This window comes from Lampetra planeri, chromosome 64 (assembly GCF_965212315.1).
Source record: "Lampetra planeri chromosome 64, kcLamPlan1.2.h2, whole genome shotgun sequence".
Taxonomy (NCBI): Eukaryota; Metazoa; Chordata; class Hyperoartia; order Petromyzontiformes; family Petromyzontidae; genus Lampetra; species Lampetra planeri.
This window is the reverse complement of record NC_136170.1, coordinates 4,552,220-4,569,695: the sequence shown is the minus strand read 5'-3', so window position 1 is coordinate 4,569,695 and position 17,476 is coordinate 4,552,220. Positions and strand designations below refer to the sequence as shown.

Here is a 17,476-nt window from a genome sequence, read left to right as displayed (position 1 = left end):
TCATCAGTGTTAGACTAACTGTAGAAGGTGAACAGTACAAGGACAATGCACGTATTAAAGCATCAATAGGTCTGGTTGAGCAGTTATATCTAGATAGAATGTTAATGGAAATCAGTCTGAACATTTGCTAAACTAAATTAAATAACCCTATGAACATGATTTGTAAAAATAAATATTATAACCTTATGTGTCTTGACTTTTCAACCAACCAGTATATTCTCCTTTTAAGGTCACAGTGTTATTTACAAATGTGTTTCAGTTACGGGAAGCCCTCAACTTATGAACGGGTTCTGTTCCTGGGCTCCATTCGTAAGTCGAACAGTTCATCAGTCAGACCAATAAAAGCATATATATTATGGTTCAACAAAAAAGGGAAGCATTGTTAAACTTATAAATGAGATATTGTACAATTGCATGGAATAAATATTTGATAGTAAATCAAACTTAAAATAAAGTAACAAATTGACGTATTCGTGGTACACTGGTGTAGCATGACGCACCGGTCCTCATAACATAGATCTAAAATTGAATCCACAAATTAGTTTATCAGTCTTTAATTGACCCTCTCATAAAGTTTGACGCAATTCAAAGGTTTATTCAGGCTACTAAGACTTGCTAAAATGGTCAATATTGACCGTTGATTTTTGTCCGTGGAATCGAGGAACCATCCGACCAAGTCTAGGGTATGAGTCAAATCTGCCTTTGGAACACGGAGCCCATCGTCATCAGGCTGGCCGCTATATGGCAACAGACTGAAGCTTCGTGTTCAGCTGCTAATAACATTCATCTTTTGACGCATATCACAACATTGACTGGGATTGCGAATCGCAGGAAAATAAATAATTGTGAAAAATGTGCTATTTTATACCGTGCACCAGTGTACAGCCAATACATTGCTTGTCGGAAGGGATGCGATGAGACCCCACAATTGCACACACACACGGGGATAGGTGCGCACACGCACAAAGACACACACCAACGACAGCGATCCCCATACAACCTTGACAGACTGTTGGGGCAAGTACAGTTAGCGAGCAGCGCCTATGAACGCTGGCACGGCACACGAGGGGGTGGGTGGCTGGCTAGAACCACGCCTTTGACTTCCCAGTAGGGATGTTTACACACAGCACCAGGTACTCATTTGAGGCTGATTTGACCTAATAAGAGGCCCAGGACACATTCAGATAATAGTCACTGGTGTTGGTTGTGAGCAGGAATCTAACTCGGGTTGGTGGGTTGGTAGAGCAGCGCGCTAATTGTTACAGTACCATTCCCCACAAATATAGCGGGGCACACGTGCATATACACACAACAACAACCACCATTCGCCACTAAGTGGCGGTGACGTCACCACAACGCTTGTGCCAGGCTATGCGAACATTGAGCCCACCTGAAGTGTCGAACGCCTGCTGGCAGGAGGTCACGGGGCAGACCCAGGTGCCACGGGTCGACTGACTGAGATGACTGGCTGATGCACCACCTGTGCCCCCTATTGTGCCAACTTGCTGTGCCTTAGCCACCAGGCGCTCCGCTCGTTGTTGTCGCTCACAACAACGAGCGAGGGCGACTGCATCCAACTGCTCAGTAGCGTCCTTTACGAGCCTCCTCCACAGAGGCCGATCTTGACACCGCTGGTACTAGTCATCGCCAAGTCCACTCAGCTCCACATCCTCTTGTACCACATCACTCCATCTCTTCTCGAGCCCGTGACGTGCCCGTTTAGCCCCCTCAATCCGACCGAACAAAATATGTTTAGGCATGCAGTGACTGGGCATGCAGGCTACATGACCCAGCCAACGCAGACTTGCCTGCCGGAAGAGCTCACCAATGGGACTTTGTCCAGATTTTTCAAGGATTTGCGAGATCCTCACACAATCCAGCCTGGTTAAACCCAGGATGGATTGTAGGCAGGCCAGCCTAAATGTTTCCAACTGGTGAAGATGTTCCATTAGGGGGGTCCACGTTTCACAAGCTAGAGAAGGGAGGGAATGACCATGTCTGAGAAGACCTGAAGCTTCGTGCGGAGCTACAGACCAAGTAGCTTCCACACATCGTTCCGCAACCGATGAAAAGATAATGCTGCTCGACTGATTCGGAGTGAGACCTCTTCTGTCAAACTGGAGCCAGTCATGAGCACACTGCCCAGGTATGGGAAACTCTCCACTGTCTCCACAACTACCCCATCACCAATTGGGAGTTGTGGGGGTGGAGTGTCCGATGGTGCTTAGTTTTGGTGGGGCTGATGGTAAGGCCCCACCTCTTAGTGGCATGCTCCAGGTTCAGCAGCAGCACCCCCAACTCCTCTTCTGAGTGAGCGGCAATTACCAGATCATCGGCATATATAACATGGTTGAGCAATAGGGAGCCATCCCTTGATCGCACCCGGGCATCGATCAGCCTCCCATTGTATCTGTACCAGATGGAAATTCCTCCGGTACAGCCATCAAAGGCTTCACGAACTACATGGTCGAAATAGATGTTAAATAATGTGGGAGCCAGAGGACATCCCTGTTGCACCCCAGGGTGTACAGGGAATGGCTCCGACTCCCGGCCACGTAGTTTTACCCGGGCCCGCTCACCAACATGAAGGCCGTTAATGATCTTGAGCAGAGGGTCAGGGACTCCGAAAGCACGAAGAACAACCCAGATCCCAGGCCTACTGATGGTATCATAGGCCTTGACCAGGTCAATAAAGCAGAGATGTAGGTCTTGTTGGAATTCCCTACACCTCTGCTGTAGCAGAGGGACAGAAAATATGGCATCTGTGCAGGACCGCCCTTTCCTGAAACCACATTGGGTCTCCGCAAGCCTCTCAGTGTGCCTGGCAAGGCGATGTTGAATAATCCTTGCCAGGACCTTTTCCGGCACACTGAGGAGTGGGATGCCCCTGTAGTTGTTACAGTCTGTGCGGTCCTCCTTAAAGAGGGGGGCCACCAGGGCATCCTTCCAATCCTGCGGAACCCGTCCAGTGGTCCAGACTGTTATGATGCCATGTAGAGCAGTCTGTGCACAAACGCCACCCTCCCTCAGCATTTAGCTGAGGTGCCTTTCCTGGTCTCAGGCTCTGGATCGCCTTTAGTACTTTCTCAACAGATGGCACCTCAGCCAGCCTCTCACAAGGGGTGACTTCTTCCCATATTTTAGGCACCGCAGCCTCAGCAGGGTCATCCCCACTTTGTCCCATGATGTTTTCCAGGCTAAGGAATTTCCCATCCACCAGGACCTCAGAAAAACTCAGCAAATCTGCAAACCTGTTTCTGGCGGTCGGAGATTGGATCACCGTTCTTTCCCCGAATGATGGTAATAGGTGTGGTGCTGTAGGGGACTTTTTATGGACTTAAATAGCGATTTGTGATCGCGGGCCATTTGAGGCAGATTCCATATCCTCAGCAACCCGCGACCACCAACAATCCTTGCAGCGCCTCACGGCTCTCCGAACCTCCGAGCGAAGGCTGCGGTAAGCCTCCTCATTCTCTGACGTGAGATGCTGTAGACGATGAAAGTGGACCTGTCGCTTTTTCTCAGCCAGCCTGAACACCTCCTCTATCAGCCAGGGTCTTTGGGGAGGTCTGGACCGTGTACCCAAAGCAGCCATTGCAGCTGTATAAGCCACTGTCCTAAACCTCGCCCATTTCCCATCGACATCAGGAAGAGTGGGGGACGATGCCAACCACAGCCGCAAGCGATGATTCAATTCTCGCTTGCAACTTTCATCAGCTAACTGAGACCATGCCACTTAGGGTTTGAATGGGGTCCTGGGTGTACACCCACCACCGGAGTGGAGGAATGGCAGGCGCATCTTACAGATGACAAGTCGATGGTCAGTGGGCAGATCAGCTCCACGGTAAGTCCTGGTGTCAAGGACATGGGCCCCGCATCCGCTGTTCCGTCACTATGTAGTCCAGCAGATGTTCACACACTTTCACACACATACACGTGCACATGGAAGCTGGTTCGTAAGTCGGGTGGTTGTAAGTTGAACACATCCTGTATTTTATCTGTACCAACGCGATCTCACCAACACTCTACTAACTGGAATTGGGCAAACGTCATTGTAGCAACATTTACTTGCAAATGGCTCAATTGGTTGGGATTACTACAAACCACCGTCACTCACCACTGAAACCTCGGAGAACGTTGCTGGACAGGTCTTGAGGTTGACCCGATGTTCCCTGGTGACGTCATGAATGAGGGACCCCCCTCCCTTTTCCGCCCTCCCTTCCTCTTCCCCCCTCTTTTTTATTTGTTTTTCTTTACGATCAGAGGTACAAGAAGATGTTTTATGCCGCCCCCCCCCCTTTTAAATGAAAGATTTCACAAAACTGCTCTCTTCCCCTCTCCCTCTCCCCACCCATACCCATAGAGACCCACAGAGACCAATAAACCCGCAGAGACCTATAAAGGTGTAGTGTCCTCCTTCACGGCGAGTGTGTGCGTGTGGTGTGCGGCGCACACACTCATTCGGAGACGAAGTAGTTGCAGGAGGCACTGTCTCTAATGTCTCGTTCACACCACAAAGTGAGTGTGTGGGGAGCGATAGTGTAAGCGGTTTGTGCCCTCTGCAAGGAACCCGGTGACCCGACTTCGATTCCCGCTCAGCCAATACCAGTGACGATTATCTGAACCCGTCCCGGACCTCCTCTAGGTAGACTCAGCCTTAAATGAGTACCTGGTGTGGTGTGTAAACATCAGCACTGGGGAGACAAAGGCGGCTGGCCGTGGTGTTGGCCACCGACCCCCCCGTGTGCCGTGTCGGCCTTCATAGGTGCTCGTTAACAGCACTTGCTCCTAGTTTGTTAAAGCTGTATGCGGGATCTTTGTCATTGTTGGGTGTGTGAAAGTGAGAATGTATGCTTTTGTTCGGCAGGATAGAGGGGCTAAACGGGCGTGACACGGGCTAGAGAAGAGATGGAGTGATGTGGTACATGAGGATGTGGAGCTGAGTGGACTTGCTGATGACTGGTACCAGCGGTGTCAAGATCGGCCTCTGTGGAGGAGGCTCGTGAAGGACGCTATTGGACAGTTGGAGGTAGTCGCCCTCCAACATCAACGGAGGGCAGAGGCACGACGCTCACAACAACGAGCGGAGCGCCGGGTGGGAAAAGCACGACAAGTTGGCACTGTAGGGGGCACAGGTGGTGCATTGGCCATTCATCTCAGTCGACCCGTGGCTCCTGCTAGCTGGCGTTCGACACTTCACGTGGCCTCAACGTGCACATAGCCTGGCACAAGCGTCGTGGTGACGTCACCGCCACTTAGTGATAAATATCTGAATGCATCTTGGGCCTCCCCTAGGTTGCCTTGGCTTCAAATTATTACTTTATGCAGTGTGTAAACATCGCCACTGGGGAGACAAAGGCAGCAGTGCGTAGTGCTAGCCACTCACCTCCTAATGTGCCGTTTCGGCCATCATCGGTGCTGCTCGCTAACAACACTTTTCCCAAAGACAGACACATACAAGCGTGCCCCATGTGTGTGTCTGTCTTTGTGTGTGTGTGCAATTGTTGTTACTCATTGGGCCCTTTTCGACAAGCAAGCCAGCATCAGGACTCAAGGTAAATGAACGTAAAACAGATTATTATTTATTAATGTTACTTTATTTAACGTTTTATTCGCAATAGAGTATTGTTTTCCAATGTTACATGCAAATGTACAATTTCTTCTTATTTGTGAGTTAAAACGATGCTTCCATTTTTCTTGAAACGTAACACATTTCATAACACCGTATTGGCATTTAAATACAGTACATTGTTTTGTTTCAACTTACAAACAGTTCGACTTACGAACGGGTGTCAGGAACTAAGTGTTCATAAGTCGATGACTATATAATGCTTTTTGTCTCAACTGTAATTCTTAAATATGGTTATGTTAGTTTTAATCTTATGTTAGTCATATAATCAAAATCTGTATTCATACTGGAGGAAGCCGATGAGCAATGAAGCTCTTTTTCACAGATGTCCGGTAGGGGCACGGGTTTATAAGGTTACAACAATACAAAAATACGATAGGAGTGCAAAGTATAGGAAAGGTAAAAACATAACAAAAGATTTTTACTAGGTAAAGCCCACTGATCTATCTTAACTTATTTTTCAGAAGCGACCTGATCACAAATGATAACGAAGTGGCTTATGTGGAAATGTATACCTTAAAAAAGTTAATAGCATCTTTGTTCTTTGGGAGATGAAAAAAAAGACAGTTCTGTCGGGAGAACTTTCAAGTTCCGTGCTATCCGGGTGCCTCGTTTTGAGTGTTGCGTTGAGTTTTATTCAAAACCAAAAACAGGTTTTTCTAGATTTAGTTTATGTAATGAGGTGCTGAATACAGCCCAACCCTGCCTGAGAATGTACACTCCAGCTGAACACAGAGACACGGGGAGAGACACGGGGAGACAGGGAGATTAAGAGAGATGCAGACAAGAAGATATTAAGATTTGACACAGAGACACAACGAGACAGACTAAAACACACTCAGACTCACACGTAAACATACACTGACGTAGACTCGCTCACTCAGACTCAAACACACTTTAGTCACACACACTCTCACATACTCACGCACGGTCACATAACACACTCACAAAAATATAGTCACACGCACTCACTCAGACTTACACACTCACTTAAACATACATTCTTACATAGTCTCACACACTCAGACTTACATACTCATTCAGACTCATACACACGAGCCCAGCTGATAGAGTGGGATGCTGGCGATCACCGCTGGTTGATAACTGCAGCCTTCCAAGCTTCAGGTGAGACCGTTCCAATAATTTATGCCACAATGAAAGGCCATTGCCCGAAACGTTTATTATAGACAGTAATACTCCAATTTATGTCTCCTTTAACGTTTTGTAAATCCGTCGTCACTTTATTATTTACACCACGACCCGACTAACGTCGCCTAAACCCACACCCACTCACATCATTGACTGCATCGTCCATCCTTTCTCATTCGTCACCTCGGCCTTCACCTACCTACCCACCCACCTACCAAACTACCTACCCACCTACATACACAACCACCTACATACAACACCGGCCACTAAGTGGCAGTGACGTCACCACGGCGCTTGTGCCAGGCAATGTGCACTATAAGGCCACATGAAGTGTTGAACGCCCACTGGCAGGTCACGGTACAGACCCAGGTCCCATGGGTCGACTGACTGAGATAACTGGCCTATGTGTTGCACACTCGAAATGAAGGACGTGGGCAAGTGCTCCAAATCGAGGGCAAGCACATTTATTGTGGTTAATAGCACCGTCACTCTGTAAAATGCAACAGCACGTGTTACAACAGCATTTCTTCCGAGTCGCCATTAACCATGTGGCTGGTTTACACGTGCGGTTATTCATTAACAGTTTTCTCTTAAACCCAATTCTACTACTGATAAACCATCTTTGTCTTTGACAATCACATTTGCACATCACTATTCGAATATTCCTTTAATCCTAAGCTGTATGTCTATCTATACCATCCACTTATATCAGTATCTTACACCCATTATATGTACTGTATGTGTACAGTATACGTACTGTATATCACCATTGTACAGCTTACTACTTTACATGTGTTCTATTCTATGGGAACCTCATTTGCCAGTAAAAATATGATAATTGGTTCTTTACCCTTCTATCTGGCAACAAAACTGACACCTTTTTTTACAAGGAGTCATGTTTGTATAGACCGCAATATCTGCAGTCATAATACAAACAAAAGAACATAACTCTGATAATGTGCACTGTCCTTAAAGTTGATTGATCCACACAGGTATTGCGGTCTATACAAACATGACTCCTTGTAAAAAAGGTGTCAGTTTTGTTGCCAGATAGAAGGGTAAAGAACCAATTATCATATTTTTACTGGCAAATGAGGTTCCCATAGTGTAGATGCTTGCCCCGAGCTCTCATACTCTGATGGTGCATTGTCTTTGAGTTGTGCGCCTTTTGGCGTCATCTGGTCCAACCCATATGAGACTAGGCTCTAAGGAAAGCTGTCTCGGGTGTGGATCAATCAACTTTAAGGACAGTGCACATTATCAGAGTTATGTTCTTTTGTTTGTATTATGACTGCAGGTATTGCGGTCTATACAAACATGACTCCTTGTAAAAAAGGTGTCAGTTTTGTTGCCAGATAGAAGGGTAAAGAACCAATTATCATATTTTTACTGGCAAATGAGGTTCCCATAGTGTAGATGCTTGCCCCGAGCTCTCATACTCTGATGGTGCATTGTCTTTGAGTTGTGCGCCTTTTGGCGTCATCTGGTCCAACCCATATGAGACTAGGCTCTAAGGAAAGCTGTCTCGGGTGTGGATCAATCAACTTTAAGGACAGTGCACATTATCAGAGTTATGTTCTTTTGTTTGTATTATGACTGCAGGTATTGCGGTCTATACAAACATGACTCCTTGTAAAAAAGGTGTCAGTTTTGTTGCCAGATAGAAGGGTAAAGAACCAATTATCATATTTTTACTGGCAAATGAGGTTCCCATAGTGTAGATGCTTGCCCCGAGCTCTCGTACTCTGATGGTGCATTGTCTTTGAGTTGTGCGCCTTTTGGCGTCATCTGGTCCAACCCATATGAGACTAGGCTCTAAGGAAAGCTGTCTCGGGTGTGGATCAATCAACTTTAAGGACAGTGCACATTATCAGAGTCATGTTCTTTTGTTTGTATTATGACTGCAGGTATTGCGGTCTATACAAACATGACTCCTTGTAAAAAAGGTGTCAGTTTTGTTGCCAGATAGAAGGGTAAAGAACCAATTATCATATTTTTACTGGCAAATGAGGTTCCCATAGTGTAGATGCTTGCCCCGAGCTCTCATACTCTGATGGTGCATTGTCTTTGAGTTGTGCGCCTTTTGGCGTCATCTGGTCCAACCCATATGAGACTAGGCTCTAAGGAAAGCTGTCTCGGGTGTGGATCAATCAACTTTAAGGACAGTGCACATTATCAGAGTTATGTTCTTTTGTTTGTATTATGACTGCAGGTATTGCGGTCTATACAAACATGACTCCTTGTAAAAAAGGTGTCAGTTTTGTTGCCAGATAGAAGGGTAAAGAACCAATTATCATGTGTTCTATTCTCAATAGCATTGCAAGTAGTCATACTCTGGGTACATGGGCATGGTTATAGACTAAACAGTACTAGAGTTAGAGAATTACAATGACAGTAGGTAATTACAGTGTGTCATCCCTTTACAATGCAGTGCTAAAACGCCTCTAATTGCATATATCACAAACGAACAATTCAAAGCCAAGCTTAAAGTCTAGAACAAGTCTAGAACATTTATATAACGATCAAAAACAACCTTTGGGTCCTTTACCTGTAAAATGCAACAGCACGTGTCACACAGCAATTCTTCCGAGTCGCCATTAACCATGTGGCTGGTTTACACGTGCGGTTATTCATTAACCCTGCCAGCCACCTACAGGCCCAACTCAGTCATCACATGCTGCTGTCCACACATGCATTGATGCACTGCACAGCACATCAGGACTTTCACAGAACCACACTTTACTCCCTTGCTGCACAAGGATATAATTAAAAGAGTGATCCATTCCTAATGTGCCACATATGCGCCAGCTGTGTCCCCTTACAGTGCCAACTTGCTGTGTTTTAGCCGCCCGACGCTCCGCTCTTTGTTGTGAGCATCGCTCCTCTGCCCTCCATTGTTGCTGTCTCCAACTGCCCAGTAGCATCCTTCATGAGCCTCCTCCACAGAGGCTGATCTTGATACCACTGGTACCAGTCATCAGGAAGTACATTCAGATCCACGTTTCGTTGTACCACATAACTCCATCTCTTCTCTAGCCCATTCTGCGACCATTTATCCCCTATATCCAGCCGAACAAGAGCTGTTTATGCATGTGGTGGCTGGGCATGCGGGCTACATGATCCAGCCAACGCAGCCTTGCCTGACGGAGGATTTGTGAGCTCACAATCCAGCCTAGTTAAACACAGAATGGATCGTTGTCAGAATAGCGTTAATATTTCTAACTGGCGAAGACATTCCATTTGGTCCACACAACAACAACAACCGCCATTCGCCACTAAGTGGCGGTGACGTCACCACGACGCTTGTGCCAGGCCATGTGCACCTTGAAGCCACGTGAAGTGTCGAACGCCCGCTGGCAGGCGGTCACGGGGCAGACCCAGGTGCCACGGGTCGACTGACTGAGATGACCGAGATGACTGGCTGATGCACCACCTGTGCCCCCTACTGTGCCAACTTGCTGTGCTTTAGCCACCCGGCGCTCTTCTCGTTGTTGTGAGCGTCGTTCCTCCGCCCTCCGTTGTTGTTGGAGGGCGACTGCCTCCAACTGCCCAGTAGCATCCTTCACGAGCCTCCTCCACAGAGGCCGATCTTGACACTGCTGGTACCAGTCACCGGCAAGTCCACTCAGCTCCACGTCCTCCTGTACCACATCACTCAATCTCTTCTCTAGCCCGTGCCGCGCCCGTTTAGCCCCCTCGATCCGGCCGAACAAAAGTTGTTTAGGCATGCGGTGGCTGTGCATGCGGGCTACATGACCCAGCCAACGCAGCCTTGTCTGCCGGAGGAGCTCACCGATGGGACTTTGCCCAGATCTTTCAAGGATTTGTGAGCTCCTCACACAATCCAGCCTGGTTAAACCCAGGATGGATCGTAGGCAGGCCAGCCTAAATGTTTCCAACCGGCGAAAATACTCCATTAGGGGGTCCACGTTTTGCAAGCATAGAGAAGGGAGGGAATGACTGGCCGAGAAGACCTGAAGCTTCGTGCGGAGCGACAGACCAGGTAGCTTCCACACAGCGTTACGCAACCGATGAAAAGATATTGCCGCTCGACTGATTCGGAGTGAGACATCTGCTGTTAAACTGGAGCTGGTCATAAGCACACTGCCCAGGTATGGGAAACTCTCCACTCTCTCCACCACTGCCCCATCACCGACTGGGAGCCGTGGGGGTGGAGGGTCCGATGGCACAAAATACCCAGGCAGGTGCTTAGCCTTGGTGGGGCTGATGGTAAGGCCCCACCCCTCAGTGGCACGCTCCAGTCTCAGCAGCACCTCCAACTCCTCTTCTGAGTGAGCCACCACCAAATCATTGGCACACACAACGTGGCCGACTAACAGGGAGCCATCCCCCGATCGCACCCGGGCATCGATCAGCCTCCCACCACGTTTGCACCAAATGAAGACTCCCCCGGTACAACCATTGAAGGCTTCACGAACTACGTGGTCAAAATAGATGTTAAATAATGTGGGAGCCAGAGGACATCCCTGTCGCACCCCAAGGTGTACAGGGAAAGGCTCTGACTCCCGGCCACGTAGTTTTACCCGGGCCCACTCACCATCATGAAGGTCCTTAATGATCGTGAGCAGAGGATCAGGGACTCCGAAAGCACGAAGAACAACCCAGAGCCCAGGCCTACTGATGGTATCATAGGCCTTGACCAGGTCAATAAAGCAGAGATGTAGGTCTTGTTGGAATTCCCTACACCTCTGCTGTAGCAGACGAACAGAAAATATGGCATCTGTGCAGGATCGCCATTTCCTGAAACCGCATTGGTGCTCCGCAAGCCTCTCCTCAGTGTGCCTGGCAAGGCGATGTTGAATAATCCTTGCCAGGACCTTTCCCGGCACACTGATGGGCAGCTGCAAAAATCCTGACAACAAGTCGAGGGTTGAGAAAACACGTGCACCTGACAAGGTACAGTGAGGGAAAAAAATATTTGATCTCCTGCTGATTTTGTATGTTTGCCCACTGACAAAGAAATTATCAGTCTATAATTTTAATGGTAGGTTTATTTGAACAGTGTGAGACAGATTAACAACAAAAAAATCCAGAAAAACGCATGTCAAAAATGAGGGAATTAATTATTTCACCGCTCTGCAAAACATGACTTAGTACTTGGTGGCAAAACCCTTGTTGGCAATCACAGAGGTCAGACGTTTCTTGTAGTTGGCCACCAGATTTGCACACATCTCAGGACGGATTTTGTCCCACTCCTCTTTGCAGATCTTCTCCAAGTCATTAAAGTTTCGAGGCTGACGTTTGGCAATTCGAACCTTCAGCTCCCTCAAAAGATGTTCTATGGGATTACGGTCTGGAGACTGGCTAGGCCACTCCAGGACCTTAATGTGCTTCTTCTTGAGCCACTCCTTTGTTGCCTTGGCCGTGTGTTTTGGGTCATTGTCATGCTGGAATACCCATCCACGACCCATTTTCAATACCCTGGCTGAGGGAAGGAGGTTTTCACCCAAGATTTGACGGTACATGGCCCCGTCCATTGTCCCTCTGATGCGGTGAAGTTGTCCTGTCCCCTTAGCAGAAAAACACCCCCAAAGCATAATGTTTCCACCTCCATGTTTGACGGTGGGGATGGTGTTCTTGGGGTCATAGGCAGCATTCCTCCTCCTCCAAACACGGCGAGTTCAGTTGATGCCAAAGAGCTCCATTTTGGTCTCATTTGACCACAACACTTTCACCCAGTTGTCCTCTGAATCATTCAGATGTTCATTGGCAAGCTTCAGACGGGCATGTATATGTAATAAAAGACTCCGTCAGGCACTGCTGGTCTCCGTTGGTCTTTTATTCAAGTTCTTTCTCCGCACCCCGCTGGTCTCCTTCGCGGACCAGCGTCGTCTCTCGCGCGCCCCCGCACGCGCTTCCTCCTCAGCTCCTCCAGTCGTCCTCACACCCCGCTGGTCCTGACAAGAGACCAGCGTCTCCTCTCGCGTGCCACGCACACTCCTCTTGCGTGCACCGCATGCTCCTTTCACCACGTGGCTGATGGCGCGGCGCGGCGGCCACCCAACGTGGTCCTGCTTCTTCACTCCATCAACTGACCCCGATCTCTTCCGGGCTCCCCTCTATATCCTCTCTCCCACGTGACCCTGACTCCTCCCCTTCCGGATCGTCAGATCCGGCCTTCCCATACTGCCCTGCTGGCTCCACGTCCATTCACCTTGCTTCCCATTGGAGCCTAGGTGAACGGCGGCCCCTCCCACACGCCCCCCATACTGGGCTCCGCCCCCAATACCCCGGGCCGTGTGATTGGGCCAGAGCCCAGCAGCAACCCCATTTACGCTCGCATTACATATATGTGCTTTCTTAAGCAGGGGGACCTTGCGGGCGCTGCAGGATTTCAGTCCTTCACGGCGTAGTGTGTTACCAACTGTTTTCTTGGTGGCTATGGTCCCAGCTGCCTTGAGATCATTGACAAGATCCTCCCGTGTAGTTCTGGGCTGATTCCTCACCGTTCTCATGATCATTGCAACTCCACGATATGAGATCTTGCATGGAGCCCCAGGCCGAGGGAGATTGATAGTTCTTTTGTGTTTCTTCCATTTGCGAATAATCACACCAACTGTTGTCACCTTCTCACCAAGGTGCTTGGCGATGGTCTTGTAGCCCATCCCAGCCTTGTGGAGGTCTACAATCTTGTCCCTGACATCCTTGGAGAGCTCTTTGGTCTTCGCCATGGTGGAGAGTTTGGAATCTGATTGATTGATTGCTTTTGTGAACAGGTGTCTTTTATATAGGTAACAAGCTGAGATTAGGAGCACTCCCTTTAAGAGTGTGCTCCTAATCTCAGCTCGTTACCTGTACAAAAGACACCTGGGAGCCAGAAATGTTTCTGATTGAGAGGGGGTCAAATACTTATTTCCCTCATTAAAATGCAAATCAATTTAGAACATTTTTGACATGCGTTTATCTGGACTTTTTTGTTGTTATTCTGTCTCTCACTGTTCAAATAAACCTACCATTAAAATTATAAACTGATAATTTCTTTGTCGGTGGGCAAACGTACAAAATTAGCAGGGGATCAAATACTTTTTTCCCTCACTGTATCTAGGAGTCGTTCATCCGGGGGAGCGAGTATGCGTAATCCACAGAAACTTTATTTAATTTAAGTCGGCACAAAAATGCAGACTCCCATCCCGTTTTTTTACCAAAACAATGGGAGCCCCCACAGACTGGTGGAAGGGGAGATAATGTCCGTGGCCAACATTTCATCAACTGCCTGGCGAACGTGATCCTTCTCCTTGGGACTGAGCCTGTACGAATTTTGTCAGAAAGGAGCATCGATACCAGTGTTGATGCGATGTTGAAATAGTGATGCGCGGCCAATATCAAATTTCACCTGGCTAACATTATCCTCGAATTCTCAGAGCAAGGCACGCAACTCGCCCCGCTGTTCCCCGGACAATTCAGAATACTCCCTGCATAAGGCATCCATCCAAGCCCCATCCGACTTGCCTACTTGCTCCACCACAGCAATGACCTCTGCAGCCTCCTTGCAGGCCTCCTCACAGCATGCAGCCATTGCGTGGGCCAAAACTGTACCTGCTTGAACTACAGCAGCCCCCAGCGCAACGTTCAGCACTTGCAAAAAGGGCTCCTGGTCCCCTCTTACATAGTTTGGGCCCCCACCAACGCGAGACCCCGAATTGCCTTGTTCAAAGGGGTGAAAAGGACCCCTTCAACGGTATCCGTCAAATCGAGTTGCTTTCGCAACCGCAAGGGCACCAACATCTGAGCGCCTGGAGGAACTGTAACAGTTTCCTTTGCCATGGCCTGAACCGTGGCGTTGGCCCTTTCTAATTGGGTCGAAGACCTCAGAAAGGTCAGCCGCCATCCCGACAGCAATTCAATACAACAATGATCAACCAAAATTTTAAGGGGCATCCTCCCGAGAAAATCTGTGCCCAAAAGACAGGGCACAGCCAAAGTCCTGGAAACCAGCATTGGCTCCGTCAGCTCAATGTCCCCAAAGCATACTTTCGCAAATATCTGGCCTATAATGCCCAAACTCCCGTCATTCGCGGTGACACATGCACTAGCGACCAGGCTAAGACAACAGACCTCGGCGGGAATAACTTAAAAATAAGCTCCGAAATCATAGTAGCCGATGCTCCTGTGTTGATCAGCACCCTCAACTCTATCCCCTGAACATATCAAACTACCATGTATGACCCCGCCGCCGCCTCCACAACATGGTGCGCCAACGCGTTCCACTGCCCTGTGCCCCACGGCTACCTGCTCCACGCCGAAGTCCGTTGCTCGCACGCCGTAACATGATGAGGGATGACGATGTGTGAACCCGACGTGCTCAACAAGGGGGATGCATGAAGTGACATTTGCTCTACTATAGTCAGTATATACAAATGTAGTGATAGTAAATACTACTACAGTCCGTATATACTACTGTTGTGCTAGTCGATACTCCTATAGATTATGTACAGTGAGGGAAAAATGTATTTGAAACCCTGCTGATTTTGTGCGTTTGCCCACTGACAAAGAAATGATCAGTCTATAATTTTAATGGTAGGTTTATTTAAACACTGAGAGACAGAATAACAACAACAAAATCCAGAAAAACGCATGTCAAAAATGTTATAAATTGATTTCCATTTTATTGAGGGAAATAAGTATTTGACCCCCTCTCAGTCAGAAAGATTTCTGGCTCCCATGTGTCTTTTATACAGGTAAGGAGCTGAGATTATGAGCACACTCTTAAAGGGAGTGCTCCTAATCTCAGCTTGTTACCTATATAAAAAACACCTGTTCACAGAAGCAATCAATCAGATTCCAAACTCTCCACCATGGCCAAGACCAAAGAGCTCTCCAAGGATGTCAGGGACAAGATTGTAGACCTACACAAGGCTGGGATGGGCTACAAGACCATCGCCAAACAGCTTGGTGAGAAGGTGACAACAGTTGGTGTGATTATTCGCAAACGGAAGAAACACAAAAGAACCGTCAATCTCCCTCGGCCTGGGGCTCCGTGCAAGATCTCACCTCGTGGAGTTGCAATGATCATGAGAACGGCGAGGAATCAGCCCAGAACTACACGGGAGGATCTTGTCAATGATCTCAAGGCAGCTGGGACCATAGTCACCAAGAAAACAGTTGGTAACACACTACGCTGTGAAGGACTGAAATCCTGCTGCGCCCGCAAGGTCCCCCTGCTCAAGAAAGCACATATACATGCCGTCTGAAGTTTGCCAATGAACATCTGAATGATTCAGAGGACAACTGGGTGAAAGTGTTGTGGTCAAATGAGACCAAAATGGAGCTGTTTGACATCAACTCACCTCGCCGTGTTTGGAGAAGGAGGAATCCTGCCTATGACCCCAAGAACACCATCCCCACCGTCAAACATGGAGGTGGAAGCATTATGCTTTGGGGGTGTTTTTCTGCCAAGGGGACAGGACAACTTCACTGCATCAAAGGGACGATGGACGGGGCCATGTACCGTCAAATCTTGGGTGAGAACCTCCTTCTCTCAGCCAGGGCATTTAAAATGGGTCGTGGATGGGTATTCCAGCATGACAATGACCCAAGACACACGGCCAAGGCAACAAAGGAGTGGCTCAAGAAGAAGCACATTAAGGTCCTGGAGTGGCCTAGCCAGTCTCCAGACCGTAATCCCATAGAAAATCTGTGGAGGGAGCTGAAGGTTCGAGTTGCCAAACGTCACCCTCGAAATCTTAATGACTGGCAGATGATCTTCAAAGAGGAGTGGGACAAAATCCATCCTGAGATGTGTGCAAATCTGGTGGCCAACTACAAGAAACGTCTAACCTCTGTGATTGCCAACAAGGGGTTTGCCACCAAGTACTAAGTCATGTTTTGCAGAGGGGTCAAATACTTTTTTCCCTCATTAAAATGTAAATCAATTTATAACATTTTTGACATGCGTTTTTCTGGATTTTTTTGTTATTATGTCTCTCACTGTTCAAATAAACATTCCATTACAATTATAGACTGATCATTTCTTTGTCAGTGGGTAAACGTACAAAATCAGCAGGGGATCAAATACTTTTTTTCCCTCACTGTGGATACTACTATAGTCAGTATATACCAGAGGTGTGGACTCGAGTCATGTGACTTGGACTCGAGTCAGACTCGAGTCATGAATTTGATGACTTGCGACTCGACTTGGACTTGCATAACAATGACTTTGTCCCACCTATGAGATGTGGACTCGAGTCATGTGATTTGGACTCGAGTCAGACTCGAGTCATGAATTTGATGACTTGCGACTCGACTTGGACTTGCATAACAATGACTTTGTCCCACCTCTGGTATATACTAATGTAGTGATAGTAGGTACTACTACAGTCAGTTTATACTACTATAGTGATATCAGATACTACTGTAGTGGTGTTAACTACTCGCTGTTCGCAAACTGTGAGAGCAGATCGTAAACAAGGTTTTCCCGCTCAACCAAACGGTCAGGGTCAAATAGGGTGAGGTAGGATCCAAATTCCAGATTGGGAAGGACCAATCGCAGGGTTCCACAAGGTGGCCGGGGATTGGACAACCCGACCACGAACAGGTATAAAGCCAGAGCGCTGAGAGCTCTGGAGGAGTTCTGCTACACGAAGACCCAAGACGGCCGAAGACGTCTAGGACCCTGGACCAAGCCCTCCAGCCCTTATCAGGGCTAGGGCTCAGAGTAACCAGTGATCGGGGAGAGAT

General features: G+C 48.0%; 1 protein-coding gene across 2 annotated transcripts in view; it reads left to right on the top strand.

Annotated features, from left to right (window-relative positions):
• The first annotated feature begins 5,297 nt into the window (after positions 1 to 5,297).
• LOC144737064 (MARVEL domain-containing protein 3-like) overlaps positions 5,298 to 17,476 on the top strand; it is an 85,278-nt gene continuing 73,099 nt past the window's right edge. For both annotated transcript variants that reach the window (XM_078619716.1, XM_078619717.1), the window contains exon 1: positions 5,298 to 6,754. The gene's annotated coding sequence lies outside the window, so the exon portion shown is untranslated. The remainder of the gene's footprint in view (positions 6,755 to 17,476) is intronic.